The following is a 12807-nucleotide window of genomic DNA, read 5'->3' as shown; positions in this document are numbered from 1 at the left end:
AGCTCCGACGTCAATCTCGCAAACTCCAAACACCTTCACTTCCAGATCCACATCGATCCCAAAACAACACTCAGAGGCACTCTCCTCTACAGACCACCAGGACCCCGCGCAACATTCAGTGAAGACATCACGGACTTCATCACCCCACACGCACTCCCCTCCAAAGATTACATCCTTCTGGGAGACCTCAACTTTCACCTTGAAAAGACCAACGACCGCAACACCACCACCCTCTTGGACAACCTCGCCAACCTCGGACTTAAACAACTAGTCACTTCCCCCACCCACATCGCAGGTCACACACTCGACCCCATCTTCACATCCAGCAACCATGTCTCCTTCAGCCACACTACGGATCTCCTCTGGACCGACCACAGCTGCGTCCACTTCATCTACAACAAGCCGAAACCCATCAACCACTCCCAACCTACCCTGCAAAGAAACTGGAACAAAATCACCACAGACCAAATCTCCGCATCGCTCCTTCGAAACTCCCCAGCCTTCTCTTCCAACGCCAACGATGCCACCTCCAACCTCACGCTATGGTTATCCAACACCGCCGACACCTTAGCTCCACTGAAAAAACGTCAAAGCAAACCTGGCAGCAAGAAAGCCTCATGGTTCAACGATGATCTCAAGAAGTCCAAGAAACTCTGCCGCTCCCTTGAAAAGGCCTGGAAAAAAGACCCAACCACCAGCACCAAGGACGCCTTCAAAAGCGCCACCCGCTCTCACCACCAACTGATCCGAAAAGCCAAGAAAACAGCATTCAAGGATCGACTTGACAACAACGCCCACAACAGCAAGGAACTTTTCAACATCGTCAAGGAATTTTCCAATCCCTCGGCCAACTCCAACGACATCACACCCTCTCAAACCCTCTGCGACTCCCTAGCCTCTTTTTTCCACAACAAGATTGCAGACATCCACAACAGCTTTGACAACCAACCCGGAAACCAACCCACCCTACCATCTGCTGACCATCTTCCCCCCGTGAACACCCTTAACGCTTGGAACCCAATCTCCACCGAGGACACCATCCGCCTGATGAATTCCATCCACTCAGGATCCCCCACAGACCCATGCCCTCACCACATCTTTAACAAAGCAGACTCCGTCATCGCACCGCACCTCCGAGACGTCATCAACTGCTCCTTCAACTCCGCCACCTTCCCAGAAGACTGGAAACACGCTGAACTCACCGCCCTTCTGAAAAAACCAACAGCGGACCCCACCGAACTCAAAAATTACCGCCCCATCTCGCTTCTTCCATTCCCGGCCAAAGTCATCGAGAAAGCCGTCAACAACCAACTCGCCGCTTTCCTCGAAGCCAACAAATCCCTCGACCCCTCACAATCTGGCTTCCGAGCAAAACATAGCACTGAGACCGCCCTCATCGCAGCAACAGACGACATTCCAACTCTACTGGACAATGGAGACACAGTCGCCCTCATCCTCCTCGACCTCTCTGCAGCATTCGATACAGTCTGCCACAGCACCCTCCTACAACGCCTCAATAACATCGGAATCCAAGGAAAAGCACTTGAATGGATCACCTCGTTCCTCACCGGAAGAACCCAGAGAGTCCGCCTTCCTCCATTCAAGTCCGAGGCCTCTGAAGTCATCTGCGGCGTACCTCAAGGATCCTCACTCAGTCCCACCCTCTTCAACGTATACATGAGCCCCCTCGCGGCCATCGCACGCCAACACAACCTCAACATCATCTCCTACGCGGACGACACTCAACTAATCCTCTCTCTCACCAATGACCCCAGCACCGCCAAAACTAACCTACACGAAGGAATGAAAGAAGTTGCCGAATGGATGAAACAAAGCCGTCTGAAACTGAACTCAGCAAAACAGAAGTCCTCATCTTAGGTACTTCCCCCTCTTCATGGGACGACTCCTGGTGGCCAGAAGCCCTTGGAAAAGCACCCATCCCGACAGACCACGCACGGAACCTGGGCGTCATCCTGGATTCCTCACTTTCAATGAACAGACAAGTCAGCGCCGTATCCTCTTCATGCTTCAACATTCTTCGCATTCTCAGAAAAACATTTCGCTGGATCCCCTCCGAAACAAGGAAAACAGTCACCCACGCTCTGGTCACGAGCCGACTGGACTACGGAAACACCCTCTACGCAGGTACTACCGCAAAACTCCAGAAAAAACTCCAACGAATCCAAAACGCATCAGCCAGGCTCATATTAGACATCCCACGCAACGAACACATCTCTGGTCACCTTAAAGACCTCCACTGGCTACCCGTCAATAAGAGGATCACTTTCCGACTGCTTACCCACGCACACAAATCACTCTACGACATCGGACCAGATTGCCTCAACTCTCGACTGTCCTTCTACACCCCCCCCCGCCAACTACGGTCTTCCAGCCAAGCCCTCGCCACTGTATCTCGCATCAACAAGACCACCATGGGAGGCAGATCCTTTTCATACCTGGCTGCTAAAACATGGAACTCACTCCCCGCTTACCTGCGCCTCACCCAGAACCACCTAGCGTTCAGAAAGCAGCTTAAAACGTGGATATTTGACAAATAATCCTCCTCCCCTTCCTAAGCGCCTTGAAACCCTCTGGGTATGTAGTGCGCTATACAAATTTTATGACTTGACTTGACTTGACTACAACCACATTACTGCAACTCTCCAAGATTTCAGTGGCTGCCATTCATGGTGCTCTCTATTACTAACAGGGCCATGAACAGTAGTACAAAGATCATCTGACACCTTGTTAAATTTGCAACTAGTGCCATGTGGAAATCCATATGCAGACTGGCCATACTTCTTATCCCTATGTTGCAAAAAACTCACTTTGGTTGTCATCTAATGAGAATTGTTTTACTATCAAACTCTAGAACTCACAGCAAAAATAAGGAACAGTATTTTAAAATGAGTTAAGGCCAGGCTGTTCCCAAAAATACAACCCATTAACCAAGCTCCTCCAGAAGGTGAAACAAATCACCCATCCGGAGGCCAGTTAGAAGAATTGGAGTATCTACAAGTGCAGCCAAAGTTTCCTCAAACCCATCTGCTTAATCACATGGCTGCTAAACTTATTTAGCAACATGCTGCACTTCTGGCCTCAAATACCACCTAATGCTTCCAATGTACCCCAGAATAAAACACACACCGCAAAAATATAAAACCTACTAGGTAGCTCCATATTTGACCATCCAGGAGAAAATGTCAGGGTTAATATAGTGATATCCAACATTACAAATACAAGAATACATTATTAGTTATAATGAAGAATAATTTTCACAACAAGAATGCTAAAAATCATAGTATGTACAAGAATGGACAGCTTTAATAAAAATATGGTTTGAAGAGATTGTAGTTTCATAAGGCACTATCCTGACTTGGCAATTGCTTCCCTCTTGTTCTCGATGACTGAGAAACTGTAATATATCTGCTGCACACTTACCACTAGGTGAGAAACAATGTTGCCCGTGCTTTTTATTGACCAGATACTGTCATATAGTTACTGCTTTTTCTATATACTGTGTTAAGTTAGCATGAGTTTATTAAATGTTTAAACAACATATTTTCCTTCGGCTTCAGTTTGCACACGACACATAATTGTTATTGTAGCTTTCAACCTAGACGAAAGATGTGATTTATTTGAGAATAATATGTTATTGCTCTGATATCAGTTGTGCTTGGTACACTTGGTACACTGTCTGCACACAGAGCTGAACCCTCTAAGAATAACCTAACACAAGGTTGCTGGGAGGCCTGATCCTCGCACCACATTAGACATAACACAAATAAAGTTGCTGCCAACATTGGGCTCTAAGCGGGTTTAAGATAGAGTTACTGAGAATGCACAAACACACTTGATGGTGCTTCGCATGCAGAGAGCTGGTAGCTGATGATGTGATCTTCTCCTACTGACATTTAGAGGTATGGGCCCGCCCTGCTAAAACCCAGATGAGACCTTCTTAGATATAATATAGTATGCTAAATAGGGTGCGCGAAATATAGGTGATACAGATTTCTATTGATTTTTGCATTATAATATGCTATCACCGTTCGCTTACTATGGATTAGTGACTATGCTGATAACTCTGATTTTTATAATATGTATTCTGGTATTATATAAGATACTGCGTTTAAGAACCTTGCATTGAAAAATAAATATTTCAAACTTGCACGTGTCTTCTTTTACTCCCCTTTCTGGTTTGAAATGATTATAGAGCGAAAGAGTGTTCATGTGTTCCACGATACCTGAGGTAACCTAAGTTCATGTTCTGGTTTGTCTAAGTCATTGGGAGTTTGTTATGACCAATGAGACACTGTAGCTAGTTCGGTAAGGGGAGTTTGGATACTAAGGTGGGTTTTGGGTCACCCTAATTCACCGAGGTTCTAGATCTCTGTGCACAGTTCTGTGGGAGAACGGAAACCCTGCTACATGGCGCCCAACGTGGGGCCTTATATCATGACGCTCGAGTAGTATATCATTCAAACATTAACCCCTTCATTCCCGTTTCCGGAAAACGGTGGTGTCGGAAAAACCTACCTATTTTTGAAATAGGTCTTTTCAAGCTTGAATCTATCTTAAATGGTTTCCTTGAATTACTACCCAGTTGTGCTACAAAGTAATCTTTGTTTTTTCACGTTCCTGTGCAGTCATGGCACAAGCCGTGGACATCCCGCAGCATAGTCGCATTACGGTGCGTGATCATTTGCGGGCTTATGATGTCCCTTTGGAAGGCTTGGCTGTGGTTCTGGTGGTGAGTGCGGAACATGCTTACCCGTACGAACTGTTTTATTCGTGGGTGACATTTCCGGAAGTGGACGCAAATTCTGGTGTGTTCCACTCGTACACTGCGTCACCTGTACCTGCTGAATATGCTCCGTACAGAGCACAGGAAGTACCAATTGATGTTTGGCAGTATGGAGTTTGGTGGCGCCCTACCCCACTCTTTAACCGCTCCGAGATTAGGTCCTTTGTCCATTCCGGGCACAAATTGGCCCGCTTTGGCTGGATTTACTCCTCACCCTAATCACGCCACTTGTAACTTAGGTGAACTTAGGCGACTTCATGTAGTCGCCATTGCCGTGGTTAGAGCCCTTGTGCATTACACGAGTCGTAATGTTCATGGGGCAGCCCCTAGAGGTGCAGCCCTTCCGGCAGGGCAGGCTGGTTTGAAAATCAGTCCTGTCATGGTGAATTCCGTTATGGGCAAGAAGCCCGTGGATAAGGATGATTTTCCTTTCTGGCTTGCCGAGAAATTTGACCAGCTGGAGGCGGTGTTTCCTAATACGACTCCTGGTGACAAACACCGGATTCTTACGCTTAGTTTGCCGAAAGATTTGGCCCCTGAACTTGTTGACTGTGAGGCCTGGGGTAAGACTTTTGCGGCTGTCTATTCGAGGTGCTTTGGCTCCCCGTCTGTATCCAATCTGTCTGCGGTCCTTAAACGTGTTCAAGATGATCACGGGCCGGAATCGGCTGTTGAGTTGGGTATGCGCTTGTGTGGCTCCTTTGATGTGGTTTGCGATCTGATCCTTGCAAATGTCAAGGGGGATGCTGTGAACTTTCAGGTGGCTAACGCTTTGGCGCTGGTTCCCAATGCCAAGAAACCCCGACAGTTAGCGAGGATAATTGTGGCGGCTTATAAAACAGTGGGCCGCAATAGTAAGGGTAATAAGCCTTTTTCTACTAAGGAGAAGAAGCAGCCCCAGGGACAAGCTTCGGAAACTGACGTTCAACCAAAGTCCAAAAAAACAAAATTGGCCTAAAAAACAGAATCAGGGTAAGCAACAGCAACAACAACAAACACAGGTTTCGCGTCCTGCGTCTCCGTTGCCTGCGCAGTCGGAACGAGTTTATGATTTGCGCGACCGCGCGATGATTAAGTCACCTGAACGTTTTCAGGCTTCTGAACAACGCTCTCCTCGTTCCTTTCAGGACTCATCGGCTCCGTCAACCGGTGGTGGAGGGGGCGGCAGGGGCCGGGGTGGCCAGCAAGGACGTGGTCAGCCCCGCCCACGCAACGGTGCAGACAAGCAGGAGGGCTCTACGCCTCAGAGACTGCAGTTTGCAAAGAAGAAAGCCGCAGCCTTAACGGCGCATCGATATGCCCCAGATTGTGAGAACGTGGCTTCGGAATCTGACGTGGGCTCTGACCTTGCTGGACAGCGCGGCGGAGATTATCATAGTGAAAGAGGCCCTCCGTCCACTACTGAAGGTGACAGCAACTGACACTTATGTTGTGATTGAAACAGCTGATACAAGAGTTGCTCCCCCTGATAGACTTTTTGAAATTGTTCTGTTAATTGAAGGTGACATACAGCGTACCATAAAAGGGGTATTTTGGGAAAATCTTTCGTCTACGTATGACATTTTGCTTTCGGAGGCTGACTGGCCCCACCTTTTGTGCTCGCAGCTCCGAGAGGGGAGGAGGTAATCCTCCCCAGTTTCGCGAACACTGTTTCGAGAGTGGAAGCGCTGCACTTTGCAGAAGAGTGGGCTCTGGCGCTTGCACCGGCTGTGTACCGCAATCAGTGTGGCTGGGATAAATTGTCCCCAAGCCACGAGATTCCTTTACGGTCTCAGCCGCAGCCTCAGACTCAATATCCCATACGACGTGAAGCCAAAGCTTCGGTCGCAGCGATCCTTGAACAATTGGAATATCAATGTGTAATTGAAATATGTGTGTCACCGATGAATAACCCCCTTTTTACTGTAAACAAGCCGGACGGCTCTTTGGATTACCGGCATTTGAACTCGCATTGCCGTAACTGTGCAGTACAAAATGCTCACGGCTCTGCCCTTGTAAATAGTCTTGTGCGTAAGCGGTTCTAAACCACGCTTGACATTTCCAATGGTTTTTATGCCCATTCATTGGACAGTCTAAGTTCCCAATAGACTTCATTCACATGCGGCGGTGTCCAAAAAATGTTTCGGCATCTCACAATGGGCTATAAGAATAGTCCTGGAGTATTTTCCGCCCGCATTGTCTCTCTGTTGGAGAGGATCGACCCAGATGCTTATTCCTATGTGGATGATATCTATCTCACAGACTACGAACTTTGGGAGCATCTGTGTCGAGTGAACAGTATTATTTGTAACTTTGCAGATATGGGTTACAAATTTAACTTTGCAAAATCGCACATTGCAGAGTACACAGTGTTGTTTCTTGGCTATGAATTAACCAATGAAGGAAAAGGCTTGGCTCCTCACTTCCTGGAGAAATGCGCACAGTTGCGCGGTCCAACAACACTGAAAAATTTACAATCTTTACTGGGCTTTTTGAATTTCGGAAGAACATACATTCCGGAATATGCCCAGCGTATCAAGCCTTTGTATGCTTTGATACAACCATCTTTTTCCAAGTCATGCTGGCTGCCTGAGCATTCAGCTATTCTGCAGGCTGATTTGCTCGCTTCTGAATATTTACAGACTCGTGATAACCAGACCAACCTGGTGATAAGAAATGTCCCTGGGACGGTAGGTTTCACGTACCTAACTTTTAATGAAGGAGATACAGTACCTATGGCTTACAAGTCACACTTGTACACTTCGGCTGAAATGCGCTTTTCCACTGTGGAGAAAGTTTTGACGGCTGTGCAGATGGCAATTCTCAAGGAACGTGCCCTGTCACAGGGAAAACGCATGTTGGTTGTTACCCCGTGTCCTGCCTTGGAGGCAGTTACGAAAGCCAGTGTACCAAATTCCAAAGCTTTGCACCCCCGGTGGATTCAATGGGCTGCTTCCTTGACATCCCAGGATGTCACGTTTATTTTTGACGCCACTTTGCGGTCGCAGGAGTACTTACAGTATGAATTTGTTCATCCTGCTCCTTTAGCAATGCAGCTGTTGGAGGATTTCCATTGCATCATTTAAACTGATGGTTCGGCGCAGGTTGCGCATGGCTCTAAACATGCCTACGTTTCCGCATGTGCCATTGTGGTCGGTGTCATGGTGGACGATGAGTTCAAGTCCAGTGTCGTGCACACGCAGACGCTTGGAGACTGCACCGCACAATTGGCAGAGCTTCGTGCTCTGATGCTTGCATTGGAGTACGCAGATCCTAGTGTGCCGACTTTGATCGTAAGTGACTCTTACTACTGTGTCCAGTCTCACAATGAAAACTTGTTCTTTTGGATTCAGAATGAATTTAGTGATTCCAAAGGTAGCACAATAAAACATAAAATGATCTGGGTCCGAATGGCAGAACTTAAAGAAAAGTTGCCACTCGTGTTTGTGATGCATACTCTTGGCCATCAGCGCATGGGAGTCCACGCTGTCGGTAATTCGCTTGCTGATGAAGCTGCGAAGTCAGCAGTATCAAAATACTTAGTTGCAGCAGTCACAAGGTCCAAAAGTAAGATAGATGATGACATCTTGGCAGCTGTTGCTGCCACTGAGAAGGGAGGTAAATATCCTGCGGGGTTCCCTTCGAAGTACACATACCACTTAAGTCCCGATAAAGTTCCTTATGTGAAAATTCCTGATGTTGGCGAAAGTTTAATTCCCAACTCGGGTCGCAGAGCTTCTTGGATTACAGCGGCTCATGAAGGTGTGGCGTGTGCGCATGCGGGCGTCTCAGCCACTGTAACTCAGCTACAACAGAGGTTCTGGTGGCGGGGACTGTACTAACAGACGCGCGATTATGTCCTTCAATGTGACATTTGCCAGCAGATTAAGCCTTCAACTGCTGCGCGTCCGCCTCAGACACAGTTGTACATTTCTAATAAACCACTGGGGTGCGTTTATTTAGATCACTGCGGTCCTTTTTCTTCTGATACTGCATATAAATACATCTTAGTAGCAGTTGATTCATGCACACGCTTTGTGTGGGTATGGCCCCATCGGAGCGCTGATTCACGGACTGTCATTAAGGATTTGCGAGTCTTTGTAGGGATTTTTGCCTGTGGTACCTTCCATTTGAATCAGGGTCCGGCTTTCGCCTCTAAGGCGTATAAGGATGCTATGGTTTCGTTGGGGGTCCAAGTCAAGTTTTCGTCTCCGTACAGACCTGAGGGTAACAGTGTAGTGGAACGAATGAACCGTGACTTAAAGCAATCTTTGACAGCTAGAGTTATAGGCACTGGCAGAAACTTGTTAGCCCACCTCAATGGAGTGCAGCGTGCGCTCAATAACCTCCCTAGAAGGTCTCTGGGTGGGCGGACCCCATACGAAATGCTCTTTGGTATCAAGATGTACGTCCCTGACCGACGGTCTAGACTGCAAGGCCCAGGCCGCAGCCTTTGACGTAGATGAACATTGCAATGTTTTACAGGATCTACAAAAGACCAGAGACAGTCTAGCAAAGGAACATTTGCCCTCCACATCGGATGATGCGTTGCAGATCCCGGTAGTTGGCTGGCTACCCCAAGTTGGAGAACTGGTTCGAGAGAAGATCGATAACAAGAAAGAGTTTGGTCCCTAATATCGTGCACCGGTTCGGGTTCTTGGAGTGAAGGGCACAAGAACAGTCATATTACCACCACTTCCAGGTCGTAAGGAAAACAGATTTCTCTCAATTGACAATGTCAAGACACACAGGGTGGCCGATTCTTCATAGCATGACACCGGCTGTATCCGGTCCTTCTATGGTGAGGCATTCTGTGCTGGCTATTACTTCTGGTGCAGAACCGGAGGCGTCCCTCGAGATGCCTGCTATTTCCAGTCCTTTATTAAATACCATTCCTGTTACTAACATTGATGAGCTGAACTACACCTATCCTGCTGATTTATCAATGCCAGATTTGCAGACTCGGTTGGCCGACCAGCCCAGATTCTCTTTTGACTCTGTTTTGGAACTTTCAAAGAAACCCTCAACTATTACAAAATATGCCACTCTATTTAAAAAACATTTTTTAATTCCCCCTTGGACATACATTTGGTTGATTCTATTTTCATTTTACCTTTTTATGTCAATTGGTTTTGTGTTGTATTTTTTCAGGCCTGATCGATGGCCACTATGTCAAAGAAATAACAGGAATTCGGTACCTTAATGGAACATTGGCCCCTCTTTCCTCTTCAAATTCAGCACACAGACTGAAACGAGACTTGAATACAGTCAACATTACTGCTTGGCCTGTCCTTGATGGGATTGTGTGGGATGCGGTTAGATTTCAGATACATGGGCCCACTGAAGTGATTAATGTTCCGAATGTGCTTAGAGTAAACATGGGGGATGTGATTAAACAAAATATATGTTCTGATGATTGGGATATTCAGGCCGTAGAGGCATTATTCTCTGATTTGAGTTATTATGCTGCTTTTGATGCTGAGGATTTATATTTAGATTCTGTTAATCATGGTGATTTGTTTTGCTTCCAACATTATGGTAATCATTTTCTGCATAAGACTAATTCCAGGAGGGTTGCTGTAAATTACACGCAGTGGGAACATTGCCCAGCTCCATTGGGAGGCAGCTCAAATACATTTCTGAAAAAATACACTTATTTTACAGACTTTAATCAATCAAATCCTGAGTCATTTTATTTCAAAATGACACAAAAGTCCATGTCCAAAGTTAGACTTACCGATACAAAATTGCTGTATTCGAAGTCCTTTCTAGACAAATTAGCTGTAGATGGCTACGAGTTATGGAAAGGAACAATTGACCTTAAATCGGTTTGGGGTACCAAAGATTGGCAGGTACAAGGCACTGAGGCTTTGCACCGTGCATGTATCATCCCGAATCACATGTTGTTTCTAAATTCTACTATTTCCCAGACAACATGCTTTGGATTAGCGACTTCTAAAAAATTAAATACACCAATCATCCCCGAATTGGAAGAATATTCAGGATGAGGTAATTATACTGAATTGTCCATTCGTGAGTTGCAAACTCTGTTGCACAATTCATCCTTTAATGTATCCAGTTTGGATCCGAAGGGTTGGCTGATGTGGCATATAAGTGCTGATTCTTGCCAACGTCGTTTTTTGGGTTTGGCGGAAGTGTTCACACAAGTCAGACCTGATCCCCGTTTTGAAACTGATTATACTGTCACTACTTACTCTGTGGGGAAACTGTGTCAGGCTTGGTTACAACATTCCACGTTAGCTGCAGTTAAACTACATCTGTCTCAGTTAAATGATAATGTGGACTTAAATGATTTTATAAAAGGCCCGGCTAAGGGTAGGTCTAAACGATGGATTTATGCGGTTTACAATGAAATTTGGATATTTTCGCAAATTGAGGCTGCTAAGCGCCTAAGGGCGAATGACCAAGCAAATTTGGAAAAAGTGCTTGCAGTTGTCGATAACAGTATTAACATGCTTTCTTCCCGAATTTACACGTTGAACAATATTGTCTCTTCTGTAGTTGACATTGTGAATGATGAGGTGTCTGTATTGTACCATGGTCAAAATCAATTGCGTTCTGTAATGCAGTTTGCATGGACACTACAGACTCTTAAGGCGGGTCGCGTGCCCTGGAGTTACATGAACGTGTCCTCCCTATTTGCCCCATTTAATTTGACTGACAAGCAGCGCATGCTTTCCATGCGAGATGCATCATTTTCTATGTTACACATTGAAAAGTTAGAATCTTTGCCCTTTTCTGTAGCTGAGGCAGCTGCTGCAACATGGCTTATCCATGGAGTTATTACGTTACCATTTGCTTTGTACAAATTTACTAATTGTATGCGGTATATTGCAATAGGGCGATATGAACCACTAGGCAGTGCTTTCCTACATGAGGCATGGTCTTTACCATACACGTACAGATGCCTAAAGGATGGAAAGGAAGTGAATCTGAATGGTGAAGAATGCACACAGTAGCCTGACCGTTCACTGATATGCAGACACATCCAGTTGCATGGTTCTTGTAATCAGGACCGGCCTAATTTAGCCTGCGTTTTAAAAGGCACGCCAGTTCCAGCAATAGTTCCCACATTTACTTTATTGACAAACGGTAGTTATTTACTTTTGAATAACGAGGAGTGTTGTGGGTTAATGGTCGGTATCGCTTATGTGGTTACTGTATCAGAAAGTGTGGTGTGTTGCAAGAACGGGTTATATCCACCCACGCATGGGAATTCAGATGTTTCCATCTGGCCGCGCATCCCAACCTTGAAAGTGGAGTTCAATGGTATGAGCAGAATAAGGGCTCTTTTGTCTCAAAAGGAAGTGGCCCTGAGCTCGGCCCGTGAAACTTATGTCCTTCACATAGCTAACACGCACAGAGGTGCAGGCACTTTTAAATACTGACTTGCCGTTTCATTTCTGCAAATTATTTCATCAAATCTTTAATGCCTCCTCCACGTCTGGCTTAGCTCATTTTTTTAAATTGGTTAGCAGTGGTCTCGTGACTACATTTGAAAAGATTTTTGGTGTCATCCCCACTTTCTTCCATTCAATATTTTCGAGTTTGTTTGGCGGATTCCCTGTTTTGCTGGCTTTAGCTGCAGGCGTTTTGATATTATTCTGCTTCCTAAAACATGGATGCCCATCCTGCGCAAGAAGCCGCTGAGCCCCTTCTGACGCGGTTTCGCAACCGGATGCTTGATTACTATGGCACCCTGCTGCTTGCAACTTTAAGCACGGCATTTGGATTATCGTTTCGATTTTCCTATTTCACATGTGTCCAGCCTGTGTTTCATTGCCTGAGCTGCGATTTTGACTGGGCCATTGATATGTGTCTCTGATTGCCGTTATCTCCTGAAGTCGATTTTAATCACCTGATGGGCCCCCTAGTTGCTCATGAGTTGGTTTGTTCTGGCGAAAGGATTATGGCCTCGGCAGCGATGCATGGACTAATGGGTCAGTGGGACATACCCGCAGCGGCGCATGAGTTTCTGGCACATAGCGTTCTTGAGAACCCAC

The 12807-nt window shown here is 46.2% G+C and overlaps 1 protein-coding gene across 2 annotated transcripts in view; it reads right to left on the bottom strand.

Moving 5' to 3' along the window:
• Positions 1–12807, bottom strand: part of UBE2Q2 (ubiquitin conjugating enzyme E2 Q2) — a 687285-nt gene that overhangs the window by 361455 nt on the left and 313023 nt on the right. The gene's annotated exons all lie outside the window — the stretch shown is intronic.

Source organism: Lissotriton vulgaris, chromosome 2_2 (assembly GCF_964263255.1).
Source record: "Lissotriton vulgaris chromosome 2_2, aLisVul1.2, whole genome shotgun sequence".
NCBI lineage: Eukaryota > Metazoa > Chordata > Amphibia > Caudata > Salamandridae > Lissotriton > Lissotriton vulgaris.
Note: the sequence above shows the minus strand (reverse complement) of the source record. Positions and strands in the feature narration are given on the sequence as shown.